The sequence below is a fragment of the Palaemon carinicauda genome, chromosome 9 (genome assembly GCF_036898095.1).
Source record: "Palaemon carinicauda isolate YSFRI2023 chromosome 9, ASM3689809v2, whole genome shotgun sequence".
NCBI lineage: Eukaryota > Metazoa > Arthropoda > Malacostraca > Decapoda > Palaemonidae > Palaemon > Palaemon carinicauda.
In genome coordinates this window covers 161,436,668-161,462,120 of record NC_090733.1, presented here as the reverse complement: position 1 = coordinate 161,462,120, position 25,453 = coordinate 161,436,668, and the positions used below count along the sequence as shown (strand labels likewise).

Genomic DNA, 25,453 nt, shown 5'->3' with positions numbered 1-25,453 from the left:
TGCCGGAAGCTTAGAGCAGGTAAAGCCTCTACTCTTAAATGCGGAGGCTAGCATAGCCTGGGCCTTTGCGAGATCGAACACTATCTCTTCCTTAGGTTCGGTCTCTTCCTTCGAGGCAGGTTCGGAACGAAGCCGGACGTAACAGTCCGGGTAGGCCTCAAAGCTTGGGAAGAACTCTACATCTTCCAAAGGGACCGTGCCGATCTTATCACTGACAAAGATCCTGCCGGTCGCAATAACCATATGCTCTGCATACCTCCACGGGTTGGCATGAGAGCAAGCGGGGAGATCCTTGACCGAAATCTTCTTCGGCTCTCTGGATCCTATCATCGACCTGATGGACTCCTGGTTCTCCTTCAGCCTGTCGTCCATGACGGCTCTAATCAGCCGGATCAGTTCTTGAGTAGAAGAAGAAGGATCCGGAGTCGAGGAGGTAGACGGAATAGACATTTCCGTCGGTGTAGGAGTAGGAGGGGGGATGGACGAGGGAGCAGCTTCTAGCTCCGACTCGGTGTACTCCACCTTGTCTTCGTCCTCTTCGGCTCCTTGAGCCATAAGCGTCTTCTCCGTGTCTTCCGAGACGTCTGAAATCTGTTCGTCATCCTCGGAATCCAAACGACACTCGTGCATGGACTGAGCCATGACCACATCAGGTTCCACCGTAATTTGGACAGTGGGGATCACATCTTTGGGTACCACTGAGTCAGAGGAGGCCTTAGGGAACAATAGTGACCTCAGTTCTTCGGTGGCCAGGTACGGTCCGGTAGCATTTTTCTGGAAGCCACGCACCCACTTGCGCAGCTTTTCACGAGAAATGTCTCTAACCTCCGCTGAAGGAGGGTTATGGAAGGCCTCAACTAGGTAGGCCTGGCAGACCGTACAATCCAGTGGATTCCAAAACTTCAAATCCCCTTTCTTGTCTGCACAAGGGGCGTGAGTCCTGCAAGCCGTATGCCCGTAAAACTGCGGGCGTTTCACAGCGCAGAAGGCGAAATCACACTTCGTCTGCTCCTCCTGTGGAAGAAAGAGAAAATGAGTATGGGGGAGTCATAAGAATGGCTCTTAAACTAAGTTAATATTAATCATTAATTTTAACTTAAAGAAGGTGTGATGCATAGAGAATGAAAATAGTAAAGGAGAACATGCTCCATGCATCTCGCCCGGCTGGTTACCATAAGCTTGGTTCCTGGATAATCCGAGTGACCGAGGGCACTGGATATAGTTTCCTAGAATTCCGAGTATTTTGGAATTCCATGGAAAAAACCAAGGACAAGATTGGGACCGAATTCATTCGGTTCCCAGTTAAGGGCCAGAAGGCCTCATTTAAAAGGTAACTGCTTCTGGCAACCAGCCGTGCTAAGATGCACATAGCATGCTGGAATTAGAAGAATGCAAAGAGACAGCATGATCACTAATAGAGCAGTACTAGGTACTGATCTTAATAGCAGAAGCAGCTTATCTGTTTGCGATATAGGGCTATCATAGTCTTATGATAGCTACAGTAAGGGGGTGCAAGTATTCTTGACGCCTCCGGGGCATCCGGCAAGCCGCCGGCATGCCGGAGCTCGCTCCAGCATAGATTCTGACATTAGGACAGACAATGTTCAAAGTCAGTCAAATAACAGGATGGCGGCCGCCGGCACAACGGCGGCACGCCGGCAGGGAGCGGCGTCTCCGGCAGTCGGAGGATGCCAGGTTGGTGACTGGGATAAGGATGGTAAAGGCTGTATCGGGTTGCCGGCAGTATATGCCGGCACTCCGGCGGTCGACCGGCAAGCGGACGACTAGATAGGAGTAGGAGAGCCGCCGGTAGTAGCCGGCGGCAGCCGGCAGTCCCTCGGTACACGGGGGGCTGGCGGCAAGGTAGGGAGAGTCACCAAGTAGGAGGCAGGTATTGCCGACAGTAGAGGCGGCAAGAGACCGGCACCCGGAAAGGGAGAGAGACAGGGGGGAGGGGGGAAGGGATGTAGGAAGTACCATCAGGATTCCAGACATCCCTCCCCCTCCCTGAGGGGGTGTACCCATGATAGAGGCAGGCTCTAACATCCATGAGCAGGGGTCACTAGGGACCGGGAGCAAGGTAGCCCAAGGGAGGGCTAGGGGACACCCAAGGGGGGGGGGAGACTCCCATATGCAGAACTATACTGGTAACTAACCTTATAGGACACTATGAAGGTATATGTACCAGAGCGGACTGCACAAGGAAGCTCGGGTAGCCCTACTATTCCACCCTAAGGAGGAGTTGTAGGACAGGGGACAGATGGGTATAAACTAACCTAAGCATAGGCTAGGCTATACAAGAGATAGGTGGGGAGGGAGAAGAGAGAAGTCTTCCCAGGAAGGGTTTCTGTACCAGAGCGGCCACTAAGGAAAGGGAGGACACTCCCTACCCTAAGATCAGGCAGATCAGCTAAAACGGTGCAAGAGTACAGTTTCAGCATGGAACAGAGAAACCTTCCTAACCTAACCTAGAACAGGGCTAAGAGTCCTGAACTAGGAAAGGAAGAAGACATATCGCTATCGCAGGAAAGTCATAGACTATCCTAGCCATAGAGGTAGGCTAGCCTAACCTCACTCTCGGACTCAGCCCTAAAGGGGGTTCATTCCTTTAGGGAGGACAGAGAGGCGATATATACTCTATTAGACAATTAATCCCTTTACTCAGAAAAGGAATCAAGGCTAAATAGAGGGAATGCCAAGGCAGGGGATGAAGGAAGCATATAGGGGTCCTAGCATTAGGTTAGGCTAGAAAGAGTCACTGACTAGCCTATCCCCTATATGGTCCCTGAAGGCGAAAACATTTGCATCACTGTCAAAAGTATTGTAAAATAATGCCACTATCTTCATAACTTAGTCTAGGATCACTAATAAATCATGCATGAACACTTGTATGTAGGCTCCTGGCCTGGGGGCTATAGTAGCCGACTGGTATGAGGTCACTCGATGACCGATAAAAAGCGTCTAAACACGATATAAAGTTCCTAGCTATGAAGACTAAATAAACTAATGTAATCGATTAGTATATAATGCCGGAAACGTTGTTGTGGCTAACTAAATAAGACATGCATAACAACAACGACGCCATAAAATGGCGGGTCCGGTAGAGGCACAGCTCTGCCACAAAACAGCAATTATCTCGAAAAGTAATATTTACTTTACGGCCAGAGCTTAATTAAACAATACTGGAACCTTGTACTCAACTTTCCAGAAGAAGGCGAGGCTGAAGGTAACGACATAGCGAAGATGCAAAACGATAAAGTTAACACAGGGAAAATCCGTCTAAGTAGGGCAGCTACTAAACAAAGGATGGAGACGGGCGTGACGTCATTAGAGCAATGGCGTCCGTTTGTTTACGTCTCGAGTATCAGTAGTAGCCACGAGTGAGATTAGCTGTGGAACGGCTCCCAGCTATTCTCTACTCTTACACACCGAAGCATTAACTCTGTTCGGGGTGAAGATAGCTATGTGGCGCGTTTAGACATGCGTCCCCTGTTGAAATTACGATGTCTTGAAGGGAAACCTTTGAGATACTCGCTCCAGAAGTTAGAATTCTGTGATAACCTGTGGTTAAATTCTCTGGGAATATCTTAGTAGTCTTATACCCAAGGAAGCTACCAAAAAGGAACCTTCCATCAGGACGCCATGGCTTGAGCCCAAAAATGGAATACACTCATACTAAATTAAGTGAATTCACAAAAATATCCAAAGCGTCATCACTATACAGTAATTATAGCTTTAAATAAATCATATAATATTTTATGAATAACAAAATATTAAAAAAAACTTGGAATTTAGGCTCATAGTACTGATTTCAACCCCACATTTTTCAGTTGCCAAACTTATAAATTCTTTTAGTCCAATGAAAATTTCATTCCTTAAATTTTCACATATGGTAGATACAACATAATATTAAAACCAAGATATGATACCACCAAAATATAGAAATTTCAAATGATTCTTACACTCTTCAATACATCACTTGATATCAGTGAAAAATTCTAAAAGCAATTATAAAACTATTTTGATACAAAGACCAAAGTGATAACAAGACATGAGGTACACATTAACTACTGTACAGAATACATATAGTGTTCTACAATTATCCTCTCTTTCAAATGAAACAACATCTCCCGTGTGGTCTAGTGGCTAGGATACGCGGCTCTCACCCGCGAGGCCCGGGTTCGATTCCCGGCACGGGAAGCTCTTTTCGAATACAGAAAAGCATTAGTAAACCGATTGTACAGACTTGCTTATATGCAAAATATAACATTGATTGACGTAAGATGAAAGGGGAATACACACACCTCTTAGTTTCTACACCGCTCAGATTTGTTATCTCAATAAACTTTCCATATACAGTATAACCTTATAGATATAAATCTTCATGAGGAAGTCATCCCCCTAAAGAGACTGGTGCCCTACACCAGTGCATCATACTGCTTGGATACACTACCTAAGGAAGCCCTATCAGACAGCCAATTGGCTTCAAATGTTCCCGCTAATCTATCAGAATTAATGTGTTCTTAAGCTTGTTGCAGTCAAATCTTAAGTTTCTCCACTGAAAATAAATAATGTTGACACCAAAAGGCTAACCAGCAATGTTGAACTGGATATCAATAGGGAATTGGATCTACAAATAGCAAGTTTTCAGACAAATCTAAGTATCTTTTTTAATAATATTAATAGCTCTAGAAATAAAAGAATTGTATAACATATTTCCCTTGTGGAGCATCGTGTTGAAAAAGCCCAATAAAATTAAGCTTAGTACATTGATATTAATCATTAATTTTGCAATTCCTTTATTCAACAGATTATTCTAATTCCATTTTCCATTTATGGTAAATGAATTATAATCCTAATACTCAATATATTTGGTACCGTAGGAAACACAGTAATTGAATTCCAGGAGAAACATACATTCTGTGATACATTACTTGATAGCATCACAGTGAAATAGCCTACAATAGGTTACTCTATCTTATACAAAGGACAAAGTGATACCACGAAATACATATACTGTATAAATCATGCTCAAATATTCTTCACTTATCTTCTTTCTATAATGAAAGACCATCTCCCGTGTGGTCTAGTGGCTAGGATACGCGGCTCTCACCCGCGAGGCCCGGGTTCGATTCCCGGCACGGGAAGCTCTTTTCAGATAAACTGAACCAATTGAAAATTGATAGTAAAGGCTTGCTTATATGCAAAACATGACATCGATTTATGTAGGTTAATGGAGGAATACACATACAATTTATATACTGCTTTGAACTGCTATCTCACTAGACTTTTATATAAAATGATTCTTATAATATTTTACAATAATATACAGTATTGTGGTGTATACTTCATGAGTGATAAAATATTTAGGGTTATCTTTTTAATTTTACCTTATTCAATAATATCTTTATTTTTGGACACCTAATACAGTAATGGGTTATTATTAGTTAAAAATCCAATCAGACTCCGCATTAGGAAATGATTCATATTGGTACTAAAATTTCATGGCAGCGGTGGGATTCGAACCCACGCCTCCGAAGAGACTGGTGCCTTAAACCAGCGCCTTAGACCGCTCGGCCACGCTACCTTGTGAAGCATGTTTCAGACAGCCAATTGGTCTTAGATGCTTCTATAACCAGTCAGTCTAAATTTCTTATTAGAAACTGTTTAGTATCCAAGGCCTAAATATCAACATTAAACCAAAAGCAGTATTCTCTGCGTCCTAATTGGCTAAGCTGCAACTTTCATTTGAAACTCAAATGGATTTGGGACCTAAAAATGGAATACACTCATACTAAATTAAGTGAATTCACAAAAATATCCAAAGCGTCATCACTATACAGTAATTATAGCTTTAAATAAATCATATAATATTTTATGAATAACAAAATATTAAAAAAAACTTGGAATTTAGGCTCATAGTACTGATTTCAACCCCACATTTTTCAGTTGCCAAACTTATAAATTCTTTTAGTCCAATGAAAATTTCATTCCTTAAATTTTCACATATGGTAGATACAACATAATATTAAAACCAAGATATGATACCACCAAAATATAGAAATTTCAAATGATTCTTACACTCTTCAATACATCACTTGATATCAGTGAAAAATTCTAAAAGCAATTATAAAACTATTTTGATACAAAGACCAAAGTGATAACAAGACATGAGGTACACATTAACTACTGTACAGAATACATATAGTGTTCTACAATTATCCTCTCTTTCAAATGAAACAACATCTCCCGTGTGGTCTAGTGGCTAGGATACGCGGCTCTCACCCGCGAGGCCCGGGTTCGATTCCCGGCACGGGAAGCTCTTTTCGAATACAGAAAAGCATTAGTAAACCGATTGTACAGACTTGCTTATATGCAAAATATAACATTGATTGACGTAAGATGAAAGGGGAATACACACACCTCTCAGTTTCTACACCGCTCAGATTTGTTATCTCAATAAACTTTCCATATACAGTATAACCTTATAGATATAAATCTTCATGAGGAAGTCATCCCCCTAAAGAGACTGGTGCCCTACACCAGTGCATCATACTGCTTGGATACACTACCTAAGGAAGCCCTATCAGACAGCCAATTGGCTTCAAATGTTCCCGCTAATCTATCAGAATTAATGTGTTCTTAAGCTTGTTGCAGTCAAATCTTAAGTTTTTCCACTGAAAATAAATAATGTTGACACCAAAAGGCTAACCAGCAATGTTGAACTGGATATCAATAGGGAATTGGATCTACAAATAGCAAGTTTTCAGACAAATCTAAGTATCTTTTTTAATAATATTAATAGCTCTAGAAATAAAAGAATTGTATAACATATTTCCCTTGTGGAGCATCGTGTTGAAAAAGCCCAATAAAATTAAGCTTAGTACATTGATATTAATCATTAATTTTGCAATTCCTTTATTCAACAGATTATTCTAATTCCATTTTCCATTTATGGTAAATGAATTATAATCCTAATACTCAATATATTTGGTACCGTAGGAAACACAGTAATTGAATTCCAGGAGAAACATACATTCTGTGATACATTACTTGATAGCATCACAGTGAAATAGCCTACAATAGGTTACTCTATCTTATACAAAGGACAAAGTGATACCACGAAATACATATACTGTATAAATCATGCTCAAATATTCTTCACTTATCTTCTTTCTATAATGAAAGACCATCTCCCGTGTGGTCTAGTGGCTAGGATACGCGGCTCTCACCCGCGAGGCCCGGGTTCGATTCCCGGCACGGGAAGCTCTTTTCAGATAAACTGAACCAATTGAAAATTGATAGTAAAGGCTTGCTTATATGCAAAACATGACATCGATTTATGTAGGTTAATGGAGGAATACACATACAATTTATATACTGCTTTGAACTGCTATCTCACTAGACTTTTATATAAAATGATTCTTATAATATTTTACAATAATATACAGTATTGTGGTGTATACTTCATGAGTGATAAAATATTTAGGGTTATCTTTTTAATTTTACCTTATTCAATAATATCTTTATTTTTGGACACCTAATACAGTAATGGGTTATTATTAGTTAAAAATCCAATCAGACTCCGCATTAGGAAATGATTCATATTGGTACTAGAATTTCATGGCAGCGGTGGGATTCGAACCCACGCCTCCGAAGAGACTGGTGCCTTAAACCAGCGCCTTAGACCGCTCGGCCACGCTACCTTGTGAAGCATGTTTCAGACAGCCAATTGGTCTTAGATGCTTCTATAACCAGTCAGTCTAAATTTCTTATTAGAAACTGTTTAGTATCCAAGGCCTAAATATCAACATTAAACCAAAAGCAGTATTCTCTGCGTCCTAATTGGCTAAGCTGCAACTTTCATTTGAAACTCAAATGGATTTGGGACCTAAAAATGGAATACACTCATACTAAATTAAGTGAATTCACAAAAATATCCAAAGCGTCATCACTAAACAGTAATTATAGCTTTAAATAAATCATATAATATTTTATGAATAACAAAATATTAAAAAAAAACTTGGAATTTAGGCTCATAGTACTGATTTCAACCCCACATTTTTCAGTTGCCAAACTTATAAATTCTTTTAGTCCAATGAAAATTTCATTCCTTAAATTTTCACATATGGTAGATACAACATAATATTAAAACCAAGATATGATACCACCAAAATATAGAAATTTCAAATGATTCTTACACTCTTCAATACATCACTTGATATCAGTGAAAAATTCTAAAAGCAATTATAAAACTATTTTGATACAAAGACCAAAGTGATAACAAGACATGAGGTACACATTAACTACTGTACAGAATACATATAGTGTTCTACAATTATCCTCTCTTTCAAATGAAACAACATCTCCCGTGTGGTCTAGTGGCTAGGATACGCGGCTCTCACCCGCGAGGCCCGGGTTCGATTCCCGGCACGGGAAGCTCTTTTCGAATACAGAAAAGCATTAGTAAACCGATTGTACAGACTTGCTTATATGCAAAATATAACATTGATTGACGTAAGATGAAAGGGGAATACACACACCTCTCAGTTTCTACACCGCTCAGATTTGTTATCTCAATAAACTTTCCATATACAGTATAACCTTATAGATATAAATCTTCATGAGGAAGTCATCCCCCTAAAGAGACTGGTGCCCTACACCAGTGCATCATACTGCTTGGATACACTACCTAAGGAAGCCCTATCAGACAGCCAATTGGCTTCAAATGTTCCTGCTAATCTATCAGAATTAATGTGTTCTTAAGCTTGTTGCAGTCAAATCTTAAGTTTCTCCACTGAAAATAAATAATGTTGACACCAAAAGGCTAACCAGCAATGTTGAACTGGATATCAATAGGGAATTGGATCTACAAATAGCAAGTTTTCAGACAAATCTGAGTATCTTTTTTAATAATATTAATAGCTCTAGAAATAAAAGAATTGTATAACATATTTCCCTTGTGGAGCATCGTGTTGAAAAAGCCCAATAAAATTAAGCTTAGTACATTGATATTAATCATTAATTTTGCAATTCCTTTATTCAACAGATTATTCTAATTCCATTTTCCATTTATGGTAAATGAATTATAATCCTAATACTCAATATATTTGGTACCGTAGGAAACACAGTAATTGAATTCCAGGAGAAACATACATTCTGTGATACATTACTTGATAGCATCACAGTGAAATAGCCTACAATAGGTTACTCTATCTTATACAAAGGACAAAGTGATACCACGAAATACATATACTGTATAAATCATGCTCAAATATTCTTCACTTATCTTCTTTCTATAATGAAAGACCATCTCCCGTGTGGTCTAGTGGCTAGGATACGCGGCTCTCACCCGCGAGGCCCGGGTTCGATTCCCGGCACGGGAAGCTCTTTTCAGATAAACTGAACCAATTGAAAATTGATAGTAAAGGCTTGCTTATATGCAAAACATGACATCGATTTATGTAGGTTAATGGAGGAATACACATACAATTTATATACTGCTTTGAACTGCTATCTCACTAGACTTTTATATAAAATGATTCTTATAATATTTTACAATAATATACAGTATTGTGGTGTATACTTCATGAGTGATAAAATATTTAGGGTTATCTTTTTAATTTTACCTTATTCAATAATATCTTTATTTTTGGACACCTAATACAGTAATGGGTTATTATTAGTTAAAAATCCAATCAGACTCCGCATTAGGAAATGATTCATATTGGTACTAAAATTTCATGGCAGCGGTGGGATTCGAACCCACCCCTCCGAAGAGACTGGTGCCTTAAACCAGCGCCTTAGACCGCTCGGCCACGCTACCTTGTGAAGCATGTTTCAGACAGCCAATTGGTCTTAGATGCTTCTATAACCAGTCAGTCTAAATTTCTTATTAGAAACTGTTTAGTATCCAAGGCCTAAATATCAACATTAAACCAAAAGCAGTATTCTCTGCGTCCTAATTGGCTAAGCTGCAACTTTCATTTGAAACTCAAATGGATTTGGGACCTAAAAATGGAATACACTCATACTAAATTAAGTGAATTCACAAAAATATCCAAAGCGTCATCACTATACAGTAATTATAGCTTTAAATAAATCATATAATATTTTATGAATAACAAAATATTAAAAAAAACTTGGAATTTAGGCTCATAGTACTGATTTCAACCCCACATTTTTCAGTTGCCAAACTTATAAATTCTTTTAGTCCAATGAAAATTTCATTCCTTAAATTTTCACATATGGTAGATACAACATAATATTAAAACCAAGATATGATACCACCAAAATATAGAAATTTCAAATGATTCTTACACTCTTCAATACATCACTTGATATCAGTGAAAAATTCTAAAAGCAATTATAAAACTATTTTGATACAAAGACCAAAGTGATAACAAGACATGAGGTACACATTAACTACTGTACAGAATACATATAGTGTTCTACAATTATCCTCTCTTTCAAATGAAACAACATCTCCCGTGTGGTCTAGTGGCTAGGATACGCGGCTCTCACCCGCGAGGCCCGGGTTCGATTCCCGGCACGGGAAGCTCTTTTCGAATACAGAAAAGCATTAGTAAACCGATTGTACAGACTTGCTTATATGCAAAATATAACATTGATTGACGTAAGATGAAAGGGGAATACACACACCTCTTAGTTTCTACACCGCTCAGATTTGTTATCTCAATAAACTTTCCATATACAGTATAACCTTATAGATATAAATCTTCATGAGGAAGTCATCCCCCTAAAGAGACTGGTGCCCTACACCAGTGCATCATACTGCTTGGATACACTACCTAAGGAAGCCCCTATCAGACAGCCAATTGGCTTCAAATGTTCCCGCTAATCTATCAGAATTAATGTGTTCTTAAGCTTGTTGCAGTCAAATCTTAAGTTTCTCCACTGAAAATAAATAATGTTGACACCAAAAGGCTAACCAGCAATGTTGAACTGATATCATAGGGTATTGGATCTACAAATAACAACTTTTCAGACAAATCTAAGTATCTTTTTAATAATATTAATAGCTCTAGAAATATATGAATTGTATAATATATTTCCCATTTTGTAGGGCATCGTGTTGTAAAAGCCCAATAAAATTAAGCTTAGTACATTGATATTAATCATTAATTTTGCAATTCCTTTATTCAACAGATTATTCTAATTCCATTTTCCATTTATGGTAAATGAATTATAATCCTAATACTCAATATATTTGGTACTGTAGGATACACAGTAATTCAATTCCAGGCCCGGGTTCGATTCCCGGCACGGGAATTATTTTTCAGATAAATTGTAGCAATTGAAAATGGATTGTAATAGCTTGCTTATATGCAAAATATGACATCGATTCATGTGACAAGGAATACAACTACAATGTACTGCTTTGAACTATTATCTCTGCATTTTATGTGACAATTCATATAATACTTTACAGTACTACCTGAAAGATAAATCTATCTTTTCAATTTAAACTTATTCAATCTAACCATTTTGTGCTTTTGGTTGAGATCTAACAAGGGATTGTTACGAGTTAGCCCTCTAATCAGAATCTGCATTACGAAATTATTCATTATATTTTGAGTAAAATCTCATGGCAGCGGTGGGATTCGAACCCACGCCTCCGAAGAGACTGGTGCCTTAAACCAGCGCCTTAGACCGCTCGGCCACGCTACCTTGTGAAGCATGTTTCAGACAGCCAATTGGTCTTAGATGCTTCTATAACCAGTCCGTCTAAATTTCTTAGTAGAAACTGTTTGGTATCCAAGGCCTAAATATCAACATTAAACCAAAAAAGTACTCTCTCCATCCTAAATGGCTAAGCTGCAACTTTCAATTGAAAGTCAAAGAGAAATAGGACCTATAAATGGAATATATTCATACTAAATTAAGTGAATTCTTTAAAGTATTCAAAGCATCATCCCTATGCAGTGAATTTTGGCTTAAGTATATTGTATAAAATATTTTTGGGAACACTATAATGTTAGGAAATAAAGTGGAAATTTAGCCTCATACTACTGATTTCAATCCAACATTTTTCAGTTCCCTAACTCATAAATTCTTTTAGTCCAATGAAAATTTCAATCCTTAAATTTTCACATATGGTAGATGCAATATAACATTGAAACCAAGATATGATACCACCAAAATATAGAAATCTCAGATGATCCTTACACTCTTCGATACATCACTAAATATCAGTTAACAATTGTGAAAGCAATTATTAAACTATTTGATTCAAAGAACAAAGTGATAACAGGACATGAGGTACACATTAACTACTGTATAGTATACATATAGTGTTCTACAATTATAACCTCTTTCAGAGGAAAGAACACGTCCCGTGTGGTCCAGTGGCTAGGATACGCGGCTCTCACCCGCGAGGCCTGGGTTCTATTTCCGGCACGGGAAGCTCTTTTTGTATACGGAAGAGCAATTGTAAACTGACTGTACCAACTTGTTTATATGCAAAATATGACATTGATTGATGTATGGTAAAGGAGGAATAGACACACCTCTTAAGCAGGTCTACACGCAGAGGGCTGGTGCGCTGATCTGATGTGGTTGGCACATGCACACCAATCGTTAACCTGTATGGAGAGGGGGTAAACAGGACAATCCCAGCGCGATTATCCTGTCCTCTCATCCTGTCAGCATGTTTGACCGGATAGGACGTTCCCGCCGCGATTGGCAATATGCCCCACCAGTGTCTTGCGCATGGCGACTGGATTTCTCACCTATTTTGACGCGTACAGTATTCCATAATTCGTCCCTTAATCAGAACACTTTTTATATTATAATGATACACCGATTGCATTTCACAATTTTTTGACATATTACTGTATCAAAATTTTTGCAATTTATATCATTACTTTTGAGAAGTTATTTATGGTTAGATTTTTATGACATATCTTTAAATTTTGTCTATATTACACAGATTCGACAATCTTTTTTTCATTAAAAGTGATAGAAAATATCAGTCATTACCATTTATTATGTCTCTTGACATTTTCTTATAATCTGTTGGTAGAGTAACTTCTATTTATTTATTTCTTAATACGTGTATTTGAAATTTCCACCTGACAGACTATCTATTTCCCAAACAAGTCTGTAATATTTTGCTTTTCATTGCTCTTTGTTTTAGGGTTTCATTCACCAAGTTATGATTTCCTTGAATTCCCTTTCCTTTTTCATAGTATATTTTGTCTTTAAAACCCCACAGTATTCTGCCTTTTCTGGGTCGACCTGTGACGGCCGGTGAAAAAGTCCTTCTTTCTACTTTTTCTGATATAAATCTTCCAAATATACCAGAGAAAAATAAAAGCATGGAATGCAGAGGTTACTACCCTCGCGCGAGCACCTCGTGAGTGTCGCGTATACATCAGGGGCGTGTGAAAACCACTATTCACAGGCTGTCTTCCAATTAGATAACTCCTTCATCAAAGGGAAGGGCCGTAACAAAGACCCCAGAAACCACACTTGTACGCCTTTTAGAACATCCTTCTGTTTTGGACTTGCCCGCAAAGTCATAATTTGTTTGTGCTCGGTGTTTTCGCAAGTGATTGTCGTTAATTCAACATGACTGACGCTGCTACTTCACCTTTACCAATGTTAAGTACCATAGTTTGTTTTGACATTTTTTTTTCAGTACCAGGCATTTGTTCTCTTTCCAGTAATGTGGATTTTAATTTTGGAAGTGGGTTGACCTTCCTCGGTGACGGCAGCCATTTTAATTTTGTTCGCTTCGGTAGTTTTCAAGTTAATATTGCCCATCTGGTACTCTGTTATCTAGGTTATATCACTTACGTTTTATGACTATTTTTATTATCATTATTTTATTATTGTTTTTACTATGGTATTTTTTTGCTAGCAAGTCCAATTTGGACGAACGCAGAATAACGATCTGGCCTTTGTTATTGTTTATGTACAAGCAGGAAGGTGCTCGTTTTAGGCTATATCTTTATATTTATTTGTTACGTTGTCGTTATTTTTCGTTCTTGGTTAATACAATTTTATCATTATTTTTATCATATTATTGTGTGCTTTGGTTCTTTATAATGTAACCATGAGAGCGTGAGCATAGAGTGCTCGTTTTCTGTTACTACAGTTACGAGTTACCCTTTCTCTCGTTTTCTTTCTTAAGCTCGGTAAGGAGAGGTGGTTTTCCCGTTTTCCGTTTTATACGATCACGAGTTATTCCTGCCTCCGCCCCTTCTCCGGGTTTATGATATTACGTTTGATGGTATTTACCTTTTATTGATGTGGTTACTGTTAATATAGCTAGCATTATTAATAGGTTCCGTTAGTGTATGAGTCATTATTTTGGGATCGCTTTATGCCGACACCTGTAGCTCCGTTCTCTTCGGAACGTTCACCGCCTTGAGTTCTACTCCGCTATAATGGATACTCATTGGGTTGGGAACTAGTCAAATATTTGGAGTGCAACGGTGAAACCCGGCACTCAGCATCCGGCTTCGGCCTTATGCACGCAAACCTTTTTTCATGATTAATCACCGCCTTGAGTTATACTCCGCTATAATGGATACTCATTGGGTTGGGAGCTAGTCAGATATTTCGAGTGCAACGGTGAAATCCGGCACTCAGACTCCGGCTGCGGCCTTATGCACACGAACCCTTTTTCATGAATAATCACAATTTCATTATTACGGTCCTTTTTCATCGAATCTCCGGCTTAACCGGATATCACACAGACGTTCAGCTTTGAGGTTAATATTATCTTACCGCTGATGTTCACGTTTTCACTATGACGGACCTTTGTCACCGGATCTCCGGTGGCAACAAAGATCACTCAGACGTTCCGAACCGGGGTTAACATTATTTTACCGATGAGGTTTATAGTTACATGTTACGTGGTTACTGGATATTAGTATATTAGTTTGAAGCTCTAGCTAACAATTTTGAAAATCATATTAGTCACACATAATTAATGTTATTTATTTCTATTGATTCATCTGTTCACTGACCAGAGTCTCAAGGAACAGTAAATGGCCTCTCATGGCATGGTTGGTTTCGACCTGGCTTTTCATTAGAAGGGGCTAGCGTTCGATCCCAAGTACTGAGTAGAAATTTATTTCTATTTGAACACGATGTTGTATGGATATTTATCCATATATATACATATTTATAATTAAATATATGCATAAATATAGACATGTGTATTATATACATGTACAAATATATACATGAACATATATATTATTATTTATAGATAATTTGGTTGATCCCAGCCTGTGAATAGGATCACTAACCAGAGTTTCGAGGAACATCCAGACTTATGTCTCCTTTCTTTTACAGAAGGTCCGCCTACATGGTATGGTTCCCGGAGTCATGCACGCTCTGCTACGAGCTGTCCTCCCTACTCCTGACCGATGATGTAAGTTGGTTCTAATTTGTTTCGTTTTGGTATCCTTTAGCGATGATTTAATTTGTTCTGGATTTATGTATACATTGCTTATTGAGGAGAACGGTCTTCTCCTTCATCACTAATCTCCTCACTTCTTTCAGGATGATGATGAATCTCTCCGGCCTGCAAGAGCGGCTCTCCGACCTTGGGTATCAAGATTTGGAAGGAATGCTCCATCTGGCGGGCCCTATCTCCTTGGCGTGTCCTCTCTAGGGTTGGACGTCGACCCCATGGACGGGCAGGTAGGTGGTGATGAGTTTTGAGCCTTCAGCTTTGCCATTATCTGCGTCACCGGCCTAGGAGCCTCAAAGGATCCTGATGTTCATATTACCTTGCATAAAACCGTGACTGCTAAAAGTCAGGGATAGGGTTAAAGAGCAGATACAACACATTCTAGGGCAAGCCAAGGAGCTATGACGGAGCTCAAAGATATGGCGGCGAATCTGATCCGTTCAGGAACTCGGATGTCTCCCCCTACAGCCCCAGACGCATCGAAGTAACCTCCTTCGATAAAAACAACACATAGAAATTTGCCTTACATGTCCCATATATAGATGGTACCATAACTCTGGATGGCATAGACGTCCGCCCTCTGGAGGTCCTAGAATTTACTCTCAGGGACTAGAATTCCCATTCAACGGATTCGTTCGATTGAAAGAGCATGCCTTGGTTAGGTTAGACAAGGTACCGAAGGTAACAGTAATATTTCCTAAAGAGCAGGCCCGATCTGTCTGGACCAGGATGTTGTCGGTCTGGGGGTACGCTAATTCCAGGCTCACCCCACACAATGGGGCCTACGCCATATCTACAACTGCTCTCATTATTACCTTGCCTATTACGGATAAATTGACAGGTCTTACTATTCAAGCTGTCAAAGAAGGTTCGGCTATGCCGGCTCTTAAAGAGACGGACCCCACCTCGGGGAGTCCCTAGCCTCGATTTATCCCACTGAGACTTTGTTTCGGATATTCATGAGGAACCAATCTCTGTCCTACCAATTCGACCTACACGCTTTGTGGTCTGCTCGGGTTAGTTGTAGGAAATACGTTCTTTCTGAGGCCTCTATCAGACATGAACCGAGCAGGCTGATAGCTTCCTCCTGCTGGGGTAAAACCCTCTTCCCTCAGGAGGAGGTGAACAAGGTTCTACAAGATGATACGAGAGCAAACCAAAATTGCAGGTGAGGCGGGGCCTCACAGCCAAAAAGAAGGTCGAAGACCAAAAGCAAGCTTTCTTCAAGAAGAAGCAGAGAGTTACCCTCTACAAAACGAACCGGGGTCACTGCCATCAATAGTCAGTTACCCACTCGTCTTCACAGTCTTCCTCTGATTCGACGTCTATGCATCCGAATCCCCCTCATCAGGTGGTCTACCTCACTGATTCCCCAGGTACACAGCCCAACCCCGTTTGGATGTCCTCGCCTGCATACAGCCCTAGCTCCAAACCCTCAGGCTCCTTTCGTGGACACCAGAGAGGAAGGTACAGGAGTAGAAGACAGTTTCGCCATCGAGGCAGACCTAGGAAAAAGGGGGCTCGGGGAAGGAAAGGACCTAGATTCACTCCCTCACAACGAGGTGGTCCCGGTAGGGGAGACACTTTACCACTTTCGAGACCATTGGACCTTCGGTCCGTGGGCTCATAGCATAATCTCTAAAGGCTTGGGGTGGAAATGGCCACAAGGTCCTCCTCCTCCACCAGTGACCTTCTCCCAGAAATCCACTCCCATCCTAAAAGAGTACACCACAGAGTTACTCAAGAAGAAAGCAATCAAACGGGACCGATCACTGAAGTTCCAAGGCCGCCTGATCACAATTCCGAAGAAAGGCTTGTCGGCATTGAGAGTGGACCTGGACTTGTCAAAGCTAAACTCTTACATTCTCTGCGACAAGTTCCGGATGTTGACTATCTCTCAGGTACGGACCTTACTTTCCCGTGGAGCCGTCACCACCTCTGTCGATCTTACCGACGACTATTATCATGTGCCTATAGCTCGAAACTTCTCTTCTTATCTGGGTTTCCTCCTAGGCAGGAAAGCCTTTGCGTTCAAGACATGCCCTTCGGCCTTAACATTGATCCCAGGATATTCACGAAACTGGGAGAGACAGTGTTAGAACAACTCAGGAACCAAGAGATACAGATCATTGCTTATCTGGACGGTTGGCTCATTTGGGCCCGGTCGGCCATAGAAGGCAACAGAGCTACGAAGGAAGTACTTCGATTTCTCGACAACCTGTGATTTCGGGTCAATCTCCAAAAGTTTCGCCTGCAACCATCAGGCCACTTAGAATGGTTAGCCATTCAGTGGGACCTATCGAAGCACGTTGTCTCTCCCTTCCAAAAAGGTAAGAGGAATAGCTTCCAAGATCAAGAATTTTCTCAAACACAAACAGGTGTCCAGAAGAGCCTTAGAAAGTATCATCGGCCTTCTCCAATTCACTTCAGTAACAGATCTCCTATTAAAGCCAAACTCAAAGACATCAATTGAGTTTGGAGAAAGAGAGCTACAGTACCTTTAAGAGACAAGGTCTCGAAGATCCCCTCTGTCTTGAAAATGAGACTATGCTCATGGTCCGAACCGAAGAACCTCTCCAAATCGGTTCCTCTACAATTCCCACCTCCACAAGTGACATTCCATACAGCCGCGTCTCTAAGTGGATGGGGGGATTACTCCGAACATCAGATGTTTCAGGGCTCTTGGTCACCCGTCATGAAACAGTCCCATATCAATGTTCTCGAAGCCATGGCAGTGTTCTTGACCCTGAAGAGACTCTCTCCTCCGAGGTCGACCCACATCAGAGTAGTGTCAGACAGCACAGACGTAGTACACTGCGTCAACAGGGGAGGATCCAAGTCACCCAACCTGAATCAGATCCTGGTCACTATCTTCGCCTGGGCAACAAGAAAGAACTGGTTCCTGTCAGCAACTCACCTAGCGGGAGTCCAGAATGTGAGAGCGGACTCACTATCCAGGACGAAACCACTGGAGTCAGAATGGTCTCTAAACATAATTTCATTCCGGGGGATACTCAGGCTGGTTCCGGGCCTCCAGGTAGATCTATTCGCAACTCAGATGAATCACAAACTTCCTTGTTATGTGACCCCAACCCTGGACCCTCAGGCTTATGCCATGGACACATTACCCCAGGATTGGAACCATTAGAAGAAGATTTACCTATTTCCCCCAGTGAATCTTCTAATGAAACTTTTACACAAACTACGCTCCTTTCGGGGGGCAGTGGCTTTAGTACCACCTCACTGGCCAAGAACAGTTGGTTTCCTCTCCTCCTCGAGTTGAAACTCCGTCCCTTCCGGATCCCGTTCCCCAAACTGACCCAAGTAATCCAAACTCACAGTGTCAGATTACTCAAGGATAGCCAAAACTCTAACTCTGTGGACTACAGGAAGTTTGCAACTCATAGAGACGCGAACATTGAACCAGAAAACGATCTATTCATCGAATCAGACAAAAGGGACTTGACAATTCGCCAATATGATTCGGCCGTTAACAACTAGCAGATTCCCTAAGAGTTCAGACCATACTCGTATGTCTCCGAATATAGCCATCTCTTTCTTGAGGTTCCTATTTGGCAAAGGCCTAACAGTTAGCACTTTAACCACCATCAAGTCAGCTTTGAAGAAGATCTTCCTTATTGGGTTCAACATTAACCTAGCTGATTCCTATTTCTCATGTACTGTATTCCAAAAACATGTGCTAGGCTTCAACCTTCGGTTCGGCCACAAAAGGATTCTTGGTCTCTGAACGGTGTCCTCAAACTTGCGACGGACACGGACAATGAATCCTGCTCTTATATCACTCTTCTTAGGAAGACTTTATTTCTAACGGCTTTGGCCTCAGGTGATGGAATATCAGAACTAGCAGCTCTCTCACAAAACCCGGAAAATATAGATTTCCTCCCTTCAGCCGAAGTACTCCTTTCTCCAGACAAAGCTTTCCTAGCTAAAAAATGAGGATCCGCAAAATAGGTGCTCCCCTCGGAAGATTATTCTTCTTCCCCAGGATCTTTTCTCTGTGTCTAGTCACTACTCTCACGGCCTTTTTAGCTAGAACTGCCACCCGCTCGTCTGGCCCCTTGGTTATCAGGGAACAAGGAGGTACTATTTCCATTCACGGTATCAGGCAACAAATCATCTACTTCTTTAAACATACTAATCCGGAATCATTTCCCCAGGCTCATGATATACGGACAGTAGATACCTCCATCAATTACTTCCAGAACAGGGACTTTGATGATTTTAAAAAATATACGGGTTGGAAATCCCCTATGGTTGTCAAACGCCACTATCTAAAGATCTTACAGGCACTTAAATACCCGACAATGGCAGCGGGGAGCCTTATCCCTCCCCATTAATCTCTTCTTCCTTTCTTCCATCTCTTCTCTTCTCCCTCCTATCCGCCACTCACACCACGTCGCCACTCTCTTGGGTAGTTCGATAGCCCTATGATATTTGCCATGTTTAATTCCTATGGTTTAACTGTTATTGTAGTTACCGTTCCTTTAATGTTTAGATATGCTTAGACATGTAAGGTTTGATGCCTTTTGCGATTCGACACTCAGTTGATTCCTTGTCGTCATAGTTATTTAGCCTTACGTTCCCTATGTCATTTGGCTAGTTGGTAATTGGACGTTTACTTACATTATTATATTATATCATTGTCGTACATGGTGATTGTATTCTCCTCATTATGTTATTACTTTATTGGGCTTGGAAGGCATTCTCTGGTACATTTTCACCGGCCGTCACAGGTCAACCCAGAAAAGGGATTTTGACGAAGGAAAAATCTATTTCTGGGGAGAGACCTGTGACGCCCGGTGAAACCCTTCCCGGTTATTTTTGTACGGACCGACCCTTTCCTTCCCAAGCCATATGTTCTTGCAGAAGGATGACCTAGAAGGCGTTCGAGTGGGTGACGGTGGCGTGGTACAAGTGTGGTTTCTGGGGTCTTTGTTACGGCCCTTCCCTTTGATGAAGGAGTTATCTAATTGGAAGACAGCCTGTGAATAGTGGTTTTCACACGACCCTGATGTATACACGACATTCACGAGGTGCTCGCGCGAGGGTAGTAACCTCTGCATTCCATGCTTTTATTTTTCTCTGGTATATTTGGAAGATTTATATCAGAAAAAGTAGAAAGAAGGACTTCTTAACCGGGCATCACAGGTCTCTCCCCAGAAACAGATTTTTCCTTCATCAAAATCCCTTTTACGTGCAATAGTATCTTGTATTCTGATAATAAGCAGATACTGAGACGAGGGGAAAAAATGAACATTCTGATTAAGAGTTATGAATTCCCTTTGTGGGAAAAAAAAACCAAGATGTAAGATATGGATAGAGGATAAATTAAATAGCTACCGATAATTTTACTAACCTATGTACATTTTCTCTCTGCCTACATAAACACAATCCTTTTAAAATTTCTATAAACTAATAAGAAAACATGTACGCCTAATTAAAAGTGCGGTAGTGCTTCACCATGAGATAATCTCCGTAAGGCCCAAAAATCCTTTAGTATATTTCACCCAGGAGACATTTGGAAACTTAGATTAGGAGGGATAAATGGAAAAAGTAGTCCTATAGTGACTTTAAGAGAAAGAAATACATTAACACCGTAGTGGACAAATCATTGCCATTTAGAAGCCGACAGTTAATTCGTATCACGTTCCTTCATATTATTTCAAGTCAGATTTATATTAAGTAAAAAAGAAAAAAAAAGGAAAAAGAACCCAAGATTTGGTATTTACAAAATTAGATGTAGGCTACCAATTGTACTTGATACCCCATAATGTACCAAATTTGGTTAACAAGTACCAAAAATGTAATCATTTAGGTCTAATCCTGGGTGCCCAATCTTCTTGACCTGAGCAGGCCAGTCTGTAGCGTGTGGGGGCATTTATCACAGGACAGGAGTGCCACTCCAGTCCTGCAAGACAAACCGTACAGTCAGTCCTCTGCGTGTATGTCCGGCTTTAGTTTCTACACCACTCAGATTTGATATCTCAATAAATTTTCTATACATAACCTTACAGATATCAATCTTCATGAGGAAGTCATGCCCCTAAAGACTGGTGCCCTAAACCAGTGCCTTACACTGCTTGGATACACTACCTCAGGAAGCCCTATCAGACAGCCAATTGGCTTCAAATGTTCCTGCTAATCTATCAGAATTAATGTGTTCTTATGCTGGTTGCGGTCAAATCTCAAGTTTCTCAACTGAAAATAAATATTGTTGTTACCAAAAGGCTAACCTGCAATGTTAAACTGGAAATCAATAGGGTATTGGATCTACAAATAAGTTTTCACACAGATTCAAACATCTTTTTGAATAGTATTAGAAGCTCTGGAAATATATGAATTATATAACATATTCCCCATTTTGTGGAGTATCATGATGTAAAAACCCAATAAAATTAGGCTTAGTATGACAAATTCATAGATAATTTGTATTTTTCCTAACTATACAAACCTTAGCTATTTAATAGGGGTATTACTTTTGGCGTAACTGAAATGACAAGCCATTAATTTTTAACGAGGGATTACTACCCACACCGCTAGTTAGCGGGGGTAGGGGAGGGTAGCTTGCTACCCCACCCCCTCTCACACACCTGTGCTTGAGCTCACTTTGCTTGGAGGTAGGACTTCAAGGGGGATAGGGCTGGTGGGCAAGTTTGGTTAAATAGCTAAGGTTTGTATAGTTAGGAAAAATACAAATTATCTACAAATTTGTCATTTGTTCCGTAACTGGAATACAAACCACGCTATTTAATAGGGGTGACTCACCCATTAGGAAGGGTGAACGTCCCAGCCAGTCTGGCTTCTGGCTTTGGCCGGGGACTCCTTACTTGAGTGTGTAAGCACTCAATAAAATAAGGAGTCCCTGCATCTCGCTAGAACCTTGCTACGCAAGGTCTGCAGCTACGCAAGCTGTGTGTGAAGGTATGAAGTGTGACTCGTCCTAGAAAGTTGTTCTGAAGTTCTTTAGATGGAAACTTGTAGACTAGGACTTTCCCAATACCACCTCGTCAGGGTATGGGGACGTAACAGTACAGTATTAATCTTAATACTAGCAACACAAGGGAGCATAGTTTACCTGCAGTGGTTTGAGGTCAGCTAAGCAGAGAACCCAGGATGCTGCTTTCCCCAAGAGAAGGGATGATGAACAAAAGAATAAGGGCCAGTCAAACCTTTTTATACACGCAGACTAAAACTGGGTAACAATGCCCTCAACCTTCTGCTTCTTGTCCAATAAGGAGCTTGAGGTTTTAAACCAGTTGTTGTGCAGCCACCACAGGACCGATAGAGAACGTATCGAGTCTCCTGTGGGTCACGTCTTGCAGGTAGTGGGATGTGAACGTTGTTTGATGTTTCCACACCCCAGCTTGAATAACCTGCGTCACTGAACAATTTCTTTTGAAGGCCAGGGACGTAGCTATGCCCCTGACATCATGTGCTCTGGTGCGACGTGACGGAGGAGGGTCTGGATTCAGTACCAGGCCAATGACCCTGCGAATCCATGCAGAGATGGTGTTCTTGGTGACCCTCCTCTTAGTCCTTCCTGCGTTGACGAATAGTGCTGGCACACGAGGACGGGCTGCGGCTGTTCTCTTGAGGTACAGCCTCAAGCTCCTTACTGGGCATAGTAAGAGATGGTCTGGGTCATCTGTTACAGTACGGAGACTAGAAATCCGGAAGGAGTCGAATCTAGGATCTGCTACTCCTGGATTCTGAGTCTTGGCAGTAAACTCAGGGACGAAGCTGAACATTACCTCCCCCCATCCCCTTGAATGGGCAATGTCATACGAGAGACCATGAAGTTCGCTGACTCGCTTGGCCGAGGCCAAAGCTAGCAGGAATACCGTCTTCCAGGCTAAGTGGTGAACTGATGCCTGGCATAATGGTTCATAGAGAGGTCTCTTCAGAGACCTGAGAACTCGAACCACGTTCCATGGGGGAGGTCTCACTTCCGACTGAGGGTAGGTAAGTTCATAACTACGTATGAGTAGAGAAAGTTCTAGCAATGAGGAAATGTCCATTCCTTTCAGCCTGAAGGCGAGAATTAAGGCTGAGCGATAGCCTTTCACTGCCGAGACTGAAAGGCGCATTTCTTCACGCAAATACACGAGGAACTCCGCTATTGTTGGAATAGTGGCATCGAGTGGAGAGATACCCCTTCCACGACACCAACCACAGAAGACTTTCCACTTTGCCTGGTAGACTGCTGCTGAAGATTTTCGCAGGTGTCCAGACATACAAGTTGCGAAAATCGTCTCTCAGAGAGATGCTGGATAGTCTCCAGGCGTGAAGCCGTAGTGAAGCTACAGCTTTGTGGAAGATGTTGGCATGTGGTTGTTTGAGTAGATCGTGTCGTGGAGAGAGTTCTCTTGGTGGTTCCGTTAGGAGTTGCAGAAGGTCTGGGAACCATTCTGCGTGATGCCATAGCGGAGCTATGAGGGTCATTGAAAGATTGACCGACATTCTGGTCTTGTTGAGTACCCTCCTCATCAGACAGAAGGGGGGAAAGGCGTAAACGTCAATGCGGTCCCACCGTTGTTAAGGCATCTTGCCAAAGAGCCTTGGGGTCTAGGACTGGGGAACAGTACAGCGGGAGCCTGAAGTTCAGGGCCGTTGCAGAGAGGTCCACGGTCAGAGAACCCCATAAGGTCAGAACTTTGTTGGCTACTAGATGATCCAAAGATCACTCGGTACTCACTACCTGAGATGCTCTGCTCAGGTTATCGGCAAGCTCATTCCTTTTGCCCGGAATGAAGCGTGCCGATAGTGGTATCGAGTGGATTTCAGCCCATCTCGGTATCTCTACTGCTAGATGGGATAGTTGCTGCAAAAAAGTACTTCCTTGTTTGTTGATGTAGGACACTACTGTGGTGTTGCTCATCACCACCACAGAGTGACTTGCCAGGTACTGTTGGAACTGTTGAAGGGCCAGAAAGATGGCCTTCATCTCTAGGAGATTTATGTGGAGGTACTTTTCTGACTCTGACCATGGCCTGAAGTCGTATGGTGCAGCACGTGCCCCCCTCCCCCCCTTTTTTTTTTTTTGAAGCGTCCGAAAACAGCATCAAATCCTGGGGGAGGACGAGAAGATCCACTCCTTTTCGTAGGTTCTCGTTTGCCACCCACCACTGGAGATCTGTCAGTTCCGCAGGTCCCATGGGGATCTGGATGTCTGGGGAGTCGTAAGCTTGATTCCACCGGGAGTTGAGTCGCCACTGGAGGGATCTCATCCTGAGGTGACCATTGGGAACTAGACGGGCTAGCGATGAAAGGTGACCGAGGAGACGTAACCACGATTGGGCAGGAAGTTCTTCTCGTCTGAGAAAAGGTCTTGCGACCTTCCTCAGCCTTGCTATCCTGTCGTCTGATGGGAAGGCTTTGTGGAGAGTGGTGTCTATAATCATGCCTAGGTATACCAGTCTTTGAGTGGGAAGCAGTGAAGACTTCTCGAGATTTACCATGATCCCCAGATCTTGGCAAAGTCTCAGAAGTTTGTCTTGGTGTTGAAGAAGGGTTGACACCAAGTCTGCTAGGATTAAGCAGTCGTCCAGATAACGGAGGAGACGGATGCCAATCCTGTGTGCCCAAGATGATACTAGGGTGAACACTCTGTTGAAGAATTGTGGTGATGTGGAGAGACCGAAGCACAGCACCTTGAACTGGTACTTTCTGTTGTCTAGGCTGAATCTTAAGTACTTCCTTGAAGACGGATGGACTGGGGTCTGGAATTAAGCGTCCTTTACGTCCAGTGTGCATATGAAGTCTTGCAGTCTTACTGCTAGTCCGACTGTGTCCGGCGTCTCCATGCTGAACGGAGTTTGTTTGACAAACTTGTTCAGAGCTGAGAGGTCCAGACGCCTTCTTTATAAGAAAGAGTCGACTGAAGAAGCCTGGAGATCTGTCGAAGACCTCTTGGAGAGCGCCCTTCTTCAACAGGGTCTGGACTTCTGCCCGAAGGGCTTGCCTCCTTGCCGATCCCATGGC

The 25,453-nt window shown here is 41.6% G+C and overlaps 1 long non-coding RNA gene and 11 other non-coding genes across 12 annotated transcripts in view; 7 read left to right on the top strand and 5 right to left on the bottom strand.

The window, feature by feature from the left end:
* LOC137647323 (uncharacterized) overlaps positions 1-25,453 on the bottom strand; it is a 151,762-nt gene that overhangs the window by 70,798 nt on the left and 55,511 nt on the right. The gene's annotated exons all lie outside the window — the stretch shown is intronic.
* Positions 4,129-4,200, top strand: TRNAE-CUC (transfer RNA glutamic acid (anticodon CUC)). The gene has a single exon. It is a non-coding gene; the product is annotated as a tRNA-Glu (tRNA).
* On the top strand, positions 5,076-5,147 carry TRNAE-CUC (transfer RNA glutamic acid (anticodon CUC)). The gene has a single exon. It is a non-coding gene; the product is annotated as a tRNA-Glu (tRNA).
* TRNAL-AAG (transfer RNA leucine (anticodon AAG)) lies at positions 5,506-5,587 on the bottom strand. The gene has a single exon. It is a non-coding gene; the product is annotated as a tRNA-Leu (tRNA).
* TRNAE-CUC (transfer RNA glutamic acid (anticodon CUC)) lies at positions 6,248-6,319 on the top strand. Its single transcript has one exon. It is a non-coding gene; the product is annotated as a tRNA-Glu (tRNA).
* TRNAE-CUC (transfer RNA glutamic acid (anticodon CUC)) lies at positions 7,195-7,266 on the top strand. The gene has a single exon. It is a non-coding gene; the product is annotated as a tRNA-Glu (tRNA).
* TRNAL-AAG (transfer RNA leucine (anticodon AAG)) lies at positions 7,625-7,706 on the bottom strand. Its single transcript has one exon. It is a non-coding gene; the product is annotated as a tRNA-Leu (tRNA).
* On the top strand, positions 8,368-8,439 carry TRNAE-CUC (transfer RNA glutamic acid (anticodon CUC)). Its single transcript has one exon. It is a non-coding gene; the product is annotated as a tRNA-Glu (tRNA).
* On the top strand, positions 9,315-9,386 carry TRNAE-CUC (transfer RNA glutamic acid (anticodon CUC)). Its single transcript has one exon. It is a non-coding gene; the product is annotated as a tRNA-Glu (tRNA).
* On the bottom strand, positions 9,745-9,826 carry TRNAL-AAG (transfer RNA leucine (anticodon AAG)). The gene has a single exon. It is a non-coding gene; the product is annotated as a tRNA-Leu (tRNA).
* Positions 10,487-10,558, top strand: TRNAE-CUC (transfer RNA glutamic acid (anticodon CUC)). The gene has a single exon. It is a non-coding gene; the product is annotated as a tRNA-Glu (tRNA).
* On the bottom strand, positions 11,610-11,691 carry TRNAL-AAG (transfer RNA leucine (anticodon AAG)). Its single transcript has one exon. It is a non-coding gene; the product is annotated as a tRNA-Leu (tRNA).